Below are 11948 nucleotides of genomic sequence, written 5' to 3'. Positions count from 1 at the left end.
AGCCACATAGAAATATCTAATGTATGTGTTGTATGTTGTATTTTACTGAATTGAGGGGAACAGCAGCCAATGGGGGGGGGGGGGAAGGTTATTTATGATTCGTATATTCTATACATAGATGCGATGGATATGATGTTTATTGGTATAATTTTTATACTAGTGTGATTGATATTGGTCTATGTATTAACCTTATGTTTTTGTAAAACAAAATAAAGATTAAATAAAAAATAAATAAAAAAAAGATACAAATGTTGCAAAACTAAACTGGACATTTAAAGAGTTTGTCCATGGTTTAGCTGCCAACAGTGAAGTTTTATATGGCACCCAATTATGGAAAAATGACTTAAGTGTAATACGCAGAAACTCTTTTTTAACCTTGCAATTGGCTTAATCAAATGGCTCAGGTAGCAGGCAAAAGACATACAAAGCCATAGTGTATTTTAAAAACTATGATATATCTCATTCTACTGGATATAATCTTGGGGCTGAGTAAACTGTGCCCTGAGTTACTGTTCTTATCAAAACCAATTTGCATAACATAATCACCTACATATGTAGTCTTTCAAAATCTCTTCATAGTTAAGAACCAGATTCAATTTTACACTATTAAATGGGTCATTAACCTTTGTTAATGCCATGCTAATCACTGTTTCTTCATCACCATAGGATATAAAGTGAACATACTGCAGGATAACATAAAATCCAGTAACACAGAGATGAAATGAAGACTGGTAAAACTACAGTAAGGTAATGGGGTACAATGAACAAAAAATATTTTTCAAGGTTTGGTAACATTGACATGGAGTTTTCAGAAATTATTCATACCAGTGCATATGAATGAAAATACCAATCAATATGAATTTGCTAAAATGTAATGTTTCTCCATTTAAGTGAAAGGGACTGAGTTGAAATACCAGGAACATCTTAAGGACAAAAGAGGCACTGCGTCTGACACACACTTTATTTCTAATCTTGGACAACCTTATTAATAAATCAATTTGAACCTAGCAAAAAGAGTTTTTCTATGAAGCAGATCTGGATCTGCTGTGTCACCTGTCTTACGGCTTCTTCTAAAGAAATTATCTAAGTGATACTGCACTTTGCTACATGGGAGCCACCAGGCTGCTATTTCTAGGAGTAGTCTCTGTTCAAGTGTCTGCAGACCCAGGAAGGTCAAGAGACACCAGTGCAGAACACTGAAGAATCAAGCAAAACCATAGTAAGAGAAAAGGCCAAGGTCAGGGCAGGCAAAATTCATGCAATCTAATAAAAAGTCTGAGGTAAGGGCAGGCCGCTCACGGTCTGAACAGGGAACAGGCAGCTGAGGGTCAAGTCCAGCAAACAAGCAGAAGTCGATACAGGGGAAGGCAAACTTAGAAACAGCATATCTTTGCAAGGCATTAGCAAACTAGAACCTATTGCTCAGGCACCTTCCAATAGAAGATGGAGGGAAGGCCAACATGCACTGTATGTGCAGAGAGAGATAATTAGCCAACAAACCGCTGCCTTCTTGAAGGGATAAAGCTACTCCGGTGACTGTATCCATCAAAAAGAGGGAGAGAAAAGTTAAGAGCGGTCACGCCGCCGGAACTCATAGTTGACGAGCAGAGCTGTGAAGACCACTGGCCACAACTGTAACAAGTTTCCATAAAAATGCTAAATTAATTTCCATATATTCTTTCCGGAAACCAAGGGTAATGTTGGCTGGCTTATGATACTCCTTATGCATACTTTCAAGGAGAAATAGTACATCAACCAAGGCCTCTCAGGCAGCCAAGGAAGTTTTTTTGTTTTTTTTGCGAAGCTCTACAAAAAGGAGTTACTAACAAAGAGCTGTGCATCTGATGTGGGGCTCTCAGGTTTCCTTTTCTTTTTGATAGGAGATTACCTTGTATGGCTTATCTCCAAAGAAGAATTTTGTAGGGATGCAAGTACAGCCATAGATAAAAAAAAATCTGATTGTGACAACCCAATGATTGAACAGTTTAAGGCTATAACTAAAAATGTAGTGGTGAAAATTGATCTATGAAGCACAAGGAGATATGCATCATTATTAGAGATGAGCGAATCGAATACCAGGAAGTAGAATTAGATCTGAATTTCAGGAATTATTCGATTCGCCTAGAAGCTGAATTTCCTCGGGCTTCATTTCAGGGAATCAATTAAGCCTGAAATGTAAAACTTGGCACCTCCATTTGCACGCGAAGTGCCGCCAGCCTCCACCTTGCTTGAAGATCTCATCCGAAATTCTGTGCGGCGCGAGAGCCGGCGTAGTGACGTAATCTCATTTCTAAGAGAAAGAAATCTGACTGTCTCAAAAGAAAATTGCCCTGGTCCTAACCAACTTCATAGGCTTTGCAGTCCATTCTATTGTCTTAAAGCAGTTCCCATATTCAGCTTCACTACTTTTCAATTTCTCTCACTTCTAAACATCTCAAACCTTCACTGTTAGCTTTGTGTCTAGTATATACAGTATATATTTTTCGGCATGTAGAATTTCAAAAAGTACCATAATATACAGTGGCCCTTATTTTTCCTTAAGGCACTTTGTCACCATATTTCAAGTACAAATCCAGTTAGTCTGTTTGCTACCATTTATGTAGGGATAGCATCCGATGCAACAGAAGAGTTAATATTGTAGCATTATCCCCATTCTCTAATTTTATAACTGAATATTTGAAGACTCAGATTACATTTTAATAATGGAATGCATCATATTTTTTTTTTTTCCAGCAACTAAATTTGATGAACATTGACTGGACATTTTTGTGCCTCAAGACAAAGATTCCATAACTGATAAGTATCTTCCATTTAAGGTGTGGTTGAAAAAAATACAGAAGTTCCAAGTGCATAGTGGGCACTATATTTTATGGACTATCTGGAATACTGTGATGCTGTATAATTATGCGGATTGATCCTCATATTACTAGAGAGTGTCCGAACTATACATGCAGAAGATGGGCATTTTGCCTTATTTTTAGAGTGCTGTTAATCTTTGCTGTACAGCAGTTATCTGGTAAATTTATTATATCTCTATTTACTGTAAAGAACATCTCTCAGCATGATCAAGCCTTTGAAACCAAGCATGTTGCATGGTAGGCTTGGCCATGCTGATTAAAATAATACCCTTGTTATGTCTGTAGGTTGAACCGTTGCAGATTTATTTGCATTTTTTTAGTAATATGCAAATGAGTGGGTTTGAGAACCATGGGGCTCTAATCTGGACACTCCCCCATGATTGACAGGGCTAGAAAATCAAGCAAGAAGGGTACTGCCCAGCTCAGAGGAGTTTTCTCTGGAACGGGGCCTCCAAAATGAAGGAGAGCACACCACACAGGCTGCACCGTACGCTTATCTGTTTTCGGCACTCCCATAAAAGTAAATAGAGGGTGGCCACATTTGCATGGTGCAACCTCATTCCCTTTTTGACCCTGTTCTAGAGCCAGTTGCAGGTCCCAGCAGGTGGGACCCACATCTATTAGACATTGTGACATATCCTAATGAATAGGAAGGCTGTTTAAAAAAATATATATATATATATATACCACGCAATGTAAAAATGTGTAGTAAAAAATTAAAGCTGGAAAGCTGACTAAAAATGGGGAGCTTTGTGTCTGTAGCTGTCATGGGTCCCAATACACTTGTAAATCTGATCCTGTGTTTGCGCCAATAATTGTATATAATACATATTATGAACAAAGAAATCCATTGTTCTATGACAAATAGTGTTTATATCCTAGAAGAATTTATGTCTCTGAACACATTAGGTTTAAGATAATAAATGCATGCTGAAGGTTGGTTTCAAGAGAAAGCCCCATCAACAAGCCGAGGAAGATAAAATATCTGTTTCTGTCACTGTGTCCATGTATATAAAGAACACTTTATAATGATTTATGGATACACATTCGGATGAGAGTAAAGCTTCACCTGACCCTGAAGGAAATCCATTAATTCTATGAGTAGGAACATCACTGAACTGTATTAGGTAGAACTAATTAGCAATTAGAGGCAGAAGTGCTAATGGAATGAAAAGGGGAATCAGGAGCTTTCTAGGTAAGAGGATGAGAAATAGTGGATATGTCACTCAAGATCAATAGACCAGACTAGTTGGACACATTACTGGAATGAAATAAAACTGCTAAAATGGTTTTCTTTCCTTTATTTTTTTTTTTTGGTGCAAGCCCAATTTATTAATGGAAATAAAACTAAGTGTGAAATATGAACTCAGCAAGTTACAGAGTCATCCTTGCAGTATTTGTCACTGTCTCAGATCTTTTAGGGAGAGAATATTCAAAATTAAACCTTTGTATGTAGAGCTTCTAGAATAAACAATTTGTTTTTTAACAGTATATATACAAAACTCAGTAAATATCCATGAAATGACATGCCAATTGTAAACTGAACAAAGCCGAAAAAGCAACAATGTTTTTTTTCATTTTGGGAGAAACGTGGAAATAAAATCCTTCTGTAGGTGACAGATGTCATGTAGATTGTAAGCCCTCATGGGAAGGGCCCTCTCTCCTTCTGTACTAGTTTGTAACCCATCTTGTTTATGATTAGTGCAATTGTCTGTATTATGTATGTATACCTCTTCTCATATGTACAGCTCTATGGAATGAATGGCGCTTTAATAATAATAAATAATAATGTGTAAAAGTAAGGCATACATTGGAGGTCATTTGGTCACCTTGCATGGTTTTACATCTGTGCCGCAATACAGATGAATACCAAACAAAATGGGGAAATTTACTAACACAGGCCAGGCAGTCTAAAGATTTCCTTCCGTGCACTCTGGAAAATTTGGAAATGAGAGTTGTGAGCCGGCTTTTCTGTTTTATTTTTAGTTTTTTTTTGCTAAGTTATAACTACTTTTATCTAAACCAAACCACTTTTGTCTAGAGAGGAGCAAAAAGTATTTGTCATAAATTTTTTGTCACAAATTAAACCCAAATGCTGGGAGATTTATTTTAGCAAATCTCCCCCATTAATCTCCGATTACACCATGACAAGAAACTGTTAGGCCCCTTTCACACGGGCGATTTTTCCGTGCGGGTGCGATCCGTGCGGCGAACGTATGGCACCCGCACGAAATCCTGACCCATTCATTTCTATTGGGCTGTGCACATGAGCGTTGTTTTTTTAACGCATCACTTGTGCGTTCAGTGCAAATCGCAGCATGCTCTATATTGTCCGATTTTGACGTGACGCAGGCCCCATAGAAGTGAATGGGGTGCGTGCAAATCGGATGGCATCCGGATATACATGCGTTGCGTTCAGTTTTTTTTGACGGAAGTCACTTAGCAACACTCCTGGGCTATATAATACAGGAAGTAGGCGTTTTTTTTCTCTGTGTCGGTCTGCATGTGGTTTTTGGCAGCACATGAGGGAGAAGTTTGCTGGATCTAATTCAAGCCTTCGCGGAGCGAATTATCGGCAGCATGCCCAAAAATCCTCGAAGCATGGATGTTGAGAAGCTCATTGTCCTGGTGCAGGATAGGCCCTGCCTCTGGGATCTCCGTTGTTCGGACTACCAGGACCGATATAAAAAGGACGCTGCCTGGGAGGAGGTTACCCAGGATCTATTTGCAGCCATATGGCAAACGACGAAAGGGCAAAGTCGCCGGAATTTAAGTAAGTTAACAATGTATACATGTTTGATCTATGTTGTCCTCCCTAGTATATAGGCCTTGTTTGTTTACCTATCACTTTAGAAATTGATCCATGTTCCTTTATTGCCTTTCTATTACCAGTTGAAGAGGTCAAGAATCGTTGGCGGAGCTGCAGAGACCAATTCCGTAAGGAAATCAGAAAGCAGGGGCGGAGCGGGGCTGGTCTCCCCAAGAAAAGGCCGTACCTCTTCCGGGAGCAGCTAATGTTCCTCCGCGCTGTCATGGATCTGCGTCCGTAAGTCCATTCTACACAATAAGCTATATGCACTGTATGGGGATTTTTTACATACTGTGAATGTTTTGAATGGATCAATGTGAAATGTCATATTTATCACTAGCAAACATTCGCATTGCTCCTTTCTTAACCTAAAGTAGGAGATTAAAATGATAAGTTGAGTAAAGATTGATGGTACGTAAATAATGTAGCAGGATGAACCCACATGCTCTATGGGACCTAAGATGTGTAATAAATGTATTTTCAAATTTTCGTTTCCTCGTTTTGGTTAAAGTTAACACGATAGCATACATGAGTATAGACCTTATATTTCTGAGTGTGTGGGTTATCCCTGCTACATCTATACTACCACAATTACCACATATGTCTATTTTAGGTTGGCAGGGGAGTTGCTAGTGTGTGAAAACATCTGAGGCACAAGGCCACTGTCCAACACCCCCGTGAATCAAAGTTCCACCCATGAAGCTATGTCGCTATCCCCGGGGGGGAGGGGGGCATCACACTAGTTATTAACCCCTTTCAGCAGTCCCCCCTTCAGTGAATGGGGGAGTGCTGAAAGTGGTTTAATAACTACTGCGAAGAGACTAGCCATCTGTGCGACCCCCAGATCAACCCCCAACCCCCCTTGTACTAGTTCCGCTACTTATCTGCTGCGTTGCATGAGTTCAGTCACTTCTGTGCCATCGGTGCTCAATCGCAGCAGATAAGTAGCGGAACTAGTACAAGGGGGGTGATCAGGGGGTTGGCCAGTTCCAATCAATGGAAAAATTCACTGGAATATTTCCTTAACATTCTATCAGCAATCCAGCATAACATTCAGGGCACTGGACCAAACAAAAGGGTGCACAAGCCCCGAATGGTTAGCCAAAATGAAACCTCGGTTTGTTGGACCTGTTAGTACTATGTGACAAATGTAGATGGTGTAGCTTATGACAGGAATATGTTAATCGTTTTTTGGCGAATCGTCATGTTTATATATTTTCATCCTTTTGTAGAACGGAGGACAACCTAGAGGAGGATGAAGGAGAATCAGCACCCCAATTGTCAAGTGCCTGTGACGATGAGCCGACAGCTGGGCAGCAGGAGAGTCTTCCGGGACCAACACCAGCACCTTCCGAGCCTCCTGCAGCATCAGGAGCTGATTCCCCCCCCCTCCCTCTGGCTCTACCCATCAGGTCCAGACGACGGGCAAATCCCCCTGCCGAGTCCAACGTGAATGTCCAAGTTTTGGATTATTTATCTCGGGCTCGGCAGGAGGATCATCACGATATGTTTGCCCGTAGTCTGGCCCATTATATGCGGCAGCTACCTCCAGAACGATTGTTACGGACAAGAACTTCCGTAGAAATCGTTCTGGAGCTAGCGAATTCGCTTCCTGATCCCTCGATCATGCATGATGCCCTCGAAAATTTACGCCGCTATGGGCAACTAATTGTCCCCAAACACCCCACTGTTTCCCAGCCATTCCCTGACCAACCACAAATGCCCCCCCCAAGGGATCATTATGGGCCACCGATGGCGCCATATGTTCCCCCGATTCAGGGGGAGCCGAGCTATGGTCCTCCGGGACCCTCGCCCAGTCGAGCTGCCCCACCACAATGCCTTGGCCCCCCTTCCCAGGCCCAATATTCAAGGGCTCCTTCACAGGGCCAATATTCCGGCCCCCCTTCACAGGGCCAATATTCCGGCCCCCCTTCACAGGGCCAATATTCCGGCCCCCCTTCACAGGGCCAATATTCCGGCCCCCCTTCACAGGGCCAATATTCCAGGGCTCCTTATGAGGGACAAGGTCCAAATCAGGCTGGACCCTCACAATATTCTGCCCCTCCTTATCAGGGATCTTGTTCGCCATCAAGGCAATATGTAAATTTGTAGGAATTTTGGCAGATACATTTATTTATTTTCATATACCACCGATTTTATTTTAATATTGTGTGAAATTAAACACATTTTTATTTTCAAGCTTCTAATGTGTGTGATTTTATTTTATTGTGCATACACATACCACAATATATAGCTAGTACATTTGGACTAGACATTAGTAACCACATAGGACACATATGAAGAGTTAATTTTGCACACAAACACTGAGGTTCAATAGTTTTTATTTTTAGGGCTTCTTACATCAAAATGTTGGTCATAATAAATGTAAATGAGTTTGTTTTATTATACATACAGTACATACAAAACATAAAAAAATAAAAAAAAACGCAGCACATCCACGTAGTAGGAAAAATGAAAAACGTTATTCACCAAGCATGCAACGTTTCAATCCTCTCAATGGGATTTTCCTCAAACCGAAAAAAAAACCATTTGGACAAATTAGAGAAATTTTGCCACATTTTGGAGGTAATAGAGAAATGAGGTATTAGTACATATTTCACCTACCAGGTAGATTCGACTCTTTTTTGGCAAAATATGTAAGCTCGCAACCCACGTCAAGGGTCCTCATTATCTTGCGAGTCCCTAACTTCCAAAAAGCAAAACTGAACTAAACTCAAACCATCCTGGTTATGAAAATAGACTGCCAAACACAAAAGTCCATGAATTGACGACTACTGTGGAAATGGAAAAGAACCGATAGGGGACATAAAATAATCCGAAAAAAATTCACGCACTCTGAGTCCAGCAGATACAGATCGTCCAAGTAGTAAAGTGTCTCTTGATGATGGTGTACTGTACACTTGGGCATCTTCTTCTGGTGTGGCCTCATAGGTGCGTATGTAGTTATGCAGCACTACACATGCCTTGATGACCTGATTGACATTTTGTGGTGCCAGCTGTATTGACGACTGGAAAACACGCCATTTATTTGAAAAAATGCCGAATGTGCACTCCACAAACCTTCTGGCTCTACTTAACCGATAATTAAAATTGCGCTTCTTGGCATCCAAACCGCGTCGAGGATAAGGACGCATCAGGTGGCTAGAAAGGGCAAATCCCTCGTCCCCTACAACCACATAAGGCGCAGGTGGCCCAGTAGAGCCAGGAAGGTTTGCTGGCTGTGGTACGTCCAGTTGGTTGGACTGAAGCCAGCGACCCATTCTGGAAGCCCTGAAGATGCGAGCATCTGCAGAACTTCCATAGGACCCAATATCTACAATGATAAACCTGTAGTTTGTGTCAGCCAAGGCCAACAAAACTACAGAGAAAAACTGCTTATAATTATAGTATTGGGACCCTGAGTTCGGTGGCTTCTTAACCCGTATGTGCTTCCCGTCAAGGGCACCAATACAATTCGGAAATTGAGCCCTTTCCTGGAAGCCATGGGCTATATCAAGCCACTGCTGCCTGGTTGGTTGTGGCAGCACTGAAGCCTTCAGTGTCAACCAAATGGCGGCACATGTAGCCCGTACCACGCCAGCAATTGTGGAAGTGCCCATTCGAAAAACAAAATGCAAACACGAAAAAGAATTACCAGTCGCCAGATATCTGAAAAGAAAAAAAAATGGAATTAGATACTTTCATAGCATATGTTGGTAAATCGACAACATTACTTGACATTATTTAATGGAAAAGTAGCTGGTAAATATAAATGAAACAAGCACATAGTGGTATATTTAGTTAACAAATAATTTATATTCTGATATCAAAGTAAATAAGGAATAGCATTTAAACCTTGATAAAGTTCAAGACAATTAACATATACACACACAGGTGAGGTGTCCTCATCATTACAGGCTGCATTTGAATAATTAACCCCTGCGGAACTGGATTCTGGTGTGACTAATCTAACCACACACAGTTTCTCACTACAAATCAGGGAGTTTCAATACAGGTCTACTTCATTTACGCACTCAGGCAGATAATATTTAAACTTTACAATACATAGGCCATTGACCTAAAAAATATGTATTGTAAAACAGGGTGGCATTAAATAAGTATTTAGTATGAAAATATATATAGTCTTACCTTAAAGTAATAATAAGCCGTTCTTCAGGTGACACACTCCGCCGCATATTGGTGTCCTGAAAAGTTAAGGAAGGCCTCAACTCCTCCAACAGACGATCAAACGTAGACACCGACATGCGGCAATAATTGAAGAACTTTGGAGGGTGCGCACGGAGCTCTGCGTACAAGCCAACAAAGATACCTTTGCTGGCACGCAGCGAAAGTATTGGATGCACCCACATGCGCTTCCTCCGCGGCTCCTCCTCAAGCATTTCGGGCTGTTCGCCAAAACAGCGGGAGACCAGCCAGTGCAAAAACACATGGTCAGTGGATGACAGGGTGAAAGTGGACATCCTGCAAAGGAAAATCCACTAACAAACACACACACCAATCAACACACAAACCACTCCACCAAAAAATGGAGCTGTCCAACAAAACAATGCATGATGGGGGTATTTATATGGTGTGTGCAGTTACAGGTGAATGTAGTGGATTGATCAGTTTTTTTTTTACGCGCGTTGAAAAAAACGCATGCCATTCGGATGTCACACGCACGGGAAAAACGTCGGAACGCGAGCCAAACGTATAATGAACTGACAGCACTCGCCTGAAAAATCGCAAGCTTTTAACTGAACGCACCCTGAACGCATCCGGCTAAAAAACATGACGCCCGTGTGAAAGAGGCCTTAATGTCAGGTTTGAGACAAGCTCATGTGGTTTATGCAACAGACCAGAACTATCTGCATCATAGTGATCTATGATGCTGTGAGTTCCAGCACCTGACCACAGGTCTACTGTCCCATACTCACATACAAGTTGACTCACAGTCCATCTTGAAGTAACAGCATCATAGATTATTATTACAGATAAGCAAATTAATTTTAAATGAATCAGATTCATTATAGCCTTCACCAAAAAATGTCCATCAAGGAATCTGAAGCTTTTGATAAAGGTCGTAAAACTGGTGCTCAGTGCTATTTTACTGTGAATATTGCTGGAGAAAACCATGAGGTAGGGAGAAGATGGAGTATCACATGACACTGGGAGGAAGTAAAAGGTGGGCTTTCTCTTATTTTCTCAGAGGCTGACAGACTGATTAGCCAATCAGGTGCATAATTCAAGAAGGTCACAACACTATAATGATTTTATTAACATTTTTCTCAAAATACAGATACAGTCATTATTTTAATGTAATCAACAACATTAATATTAGTGTTGAACGAATAAAAGTATCTGAAGCAAAAGTCGGTCCGAAGTTTAGGAAAATTTCAATTCGCAACAAATCTGAATTTTCTTGCTCTTCGTTTTACTAAAAATGGCAGCTGCACATCTTACAAAGTTAAAGTAAGAAGCCTGGGAACGCGATATGAACCATAATGCGGTGCAGCCAGCCAATCCACAGGTATCCATCCCCTGTGGTGTCACACTGCTATAAAACCCTGATCTTGCACGGTCTCCACCATTGTTCTGTGAGCTGAGCATAGGGAGAGATGTGGCAAGCACTCATAGCCTAGGGACAGTGTTGATGCAATAATCCATCGGCCATGTTTGATCCATCCACCATGTTCGGCATCTGGTCTTAACTGTAATAATTTTAAAAACAAAATACCACTAGGTTCATAGTAGGGAGGGATTCTGGACCTTATGGAGGGATCCACATGAGATTATGGTCATCCCTGTTGTGGATCCTTCAATTTTATTGTTTTGAGGAAAGTTTTCCTGCCTCAATGTTGTGTACCTTCTCTCGTACCATCACACCAGTGATGGGAAATGTAATTAATTTTCGGGATTAGTTCATTTTGATCTAGTTCATTTGAAAGATTAGTTCAAAGGATTAGTTCCTTTATTTCATTATTAGTGTTGGTCGAGCACCAAAGTGCTCGAGTAGAACACCTCGGGATGCTCGGGTGCTCTACCGAGCATCCAAGCACAATGGAGGTCAATGGGAGAACCCGAGCATTAAACCAGGCACCCCCTACTCTGAAGAGGGGAGGGTGTCTGGTTCATGGCAAAAGGTCAGGAATTGATGGAAACACCACTGAAATGGTTTGGGAACAGCATAGGGAGGATATCTGGATGCATCTTGGACTCCCAGGTCGCTGCTGGGAACGATGTTGTCTGAGTAGTATATAGACTGACAATAATACTCACCA

Source organism: Bufo gargarizans, chromosome 3 (assembly GCF_014858855.1).
Source record: "Bufo gargarizans isolate SCDJY-AF-19 chromosome 3, ASM1485885v1, whole genome shotgun sequence".
Taxonomy (NCBI): Eukaryota; Metazoa; Chordata; class Amphibia; order Anura; family Bufonidae; genus Bufo; species Bufo gargarizans.
Note: the sequence above shows the minus strand (reverse complement) of the source record.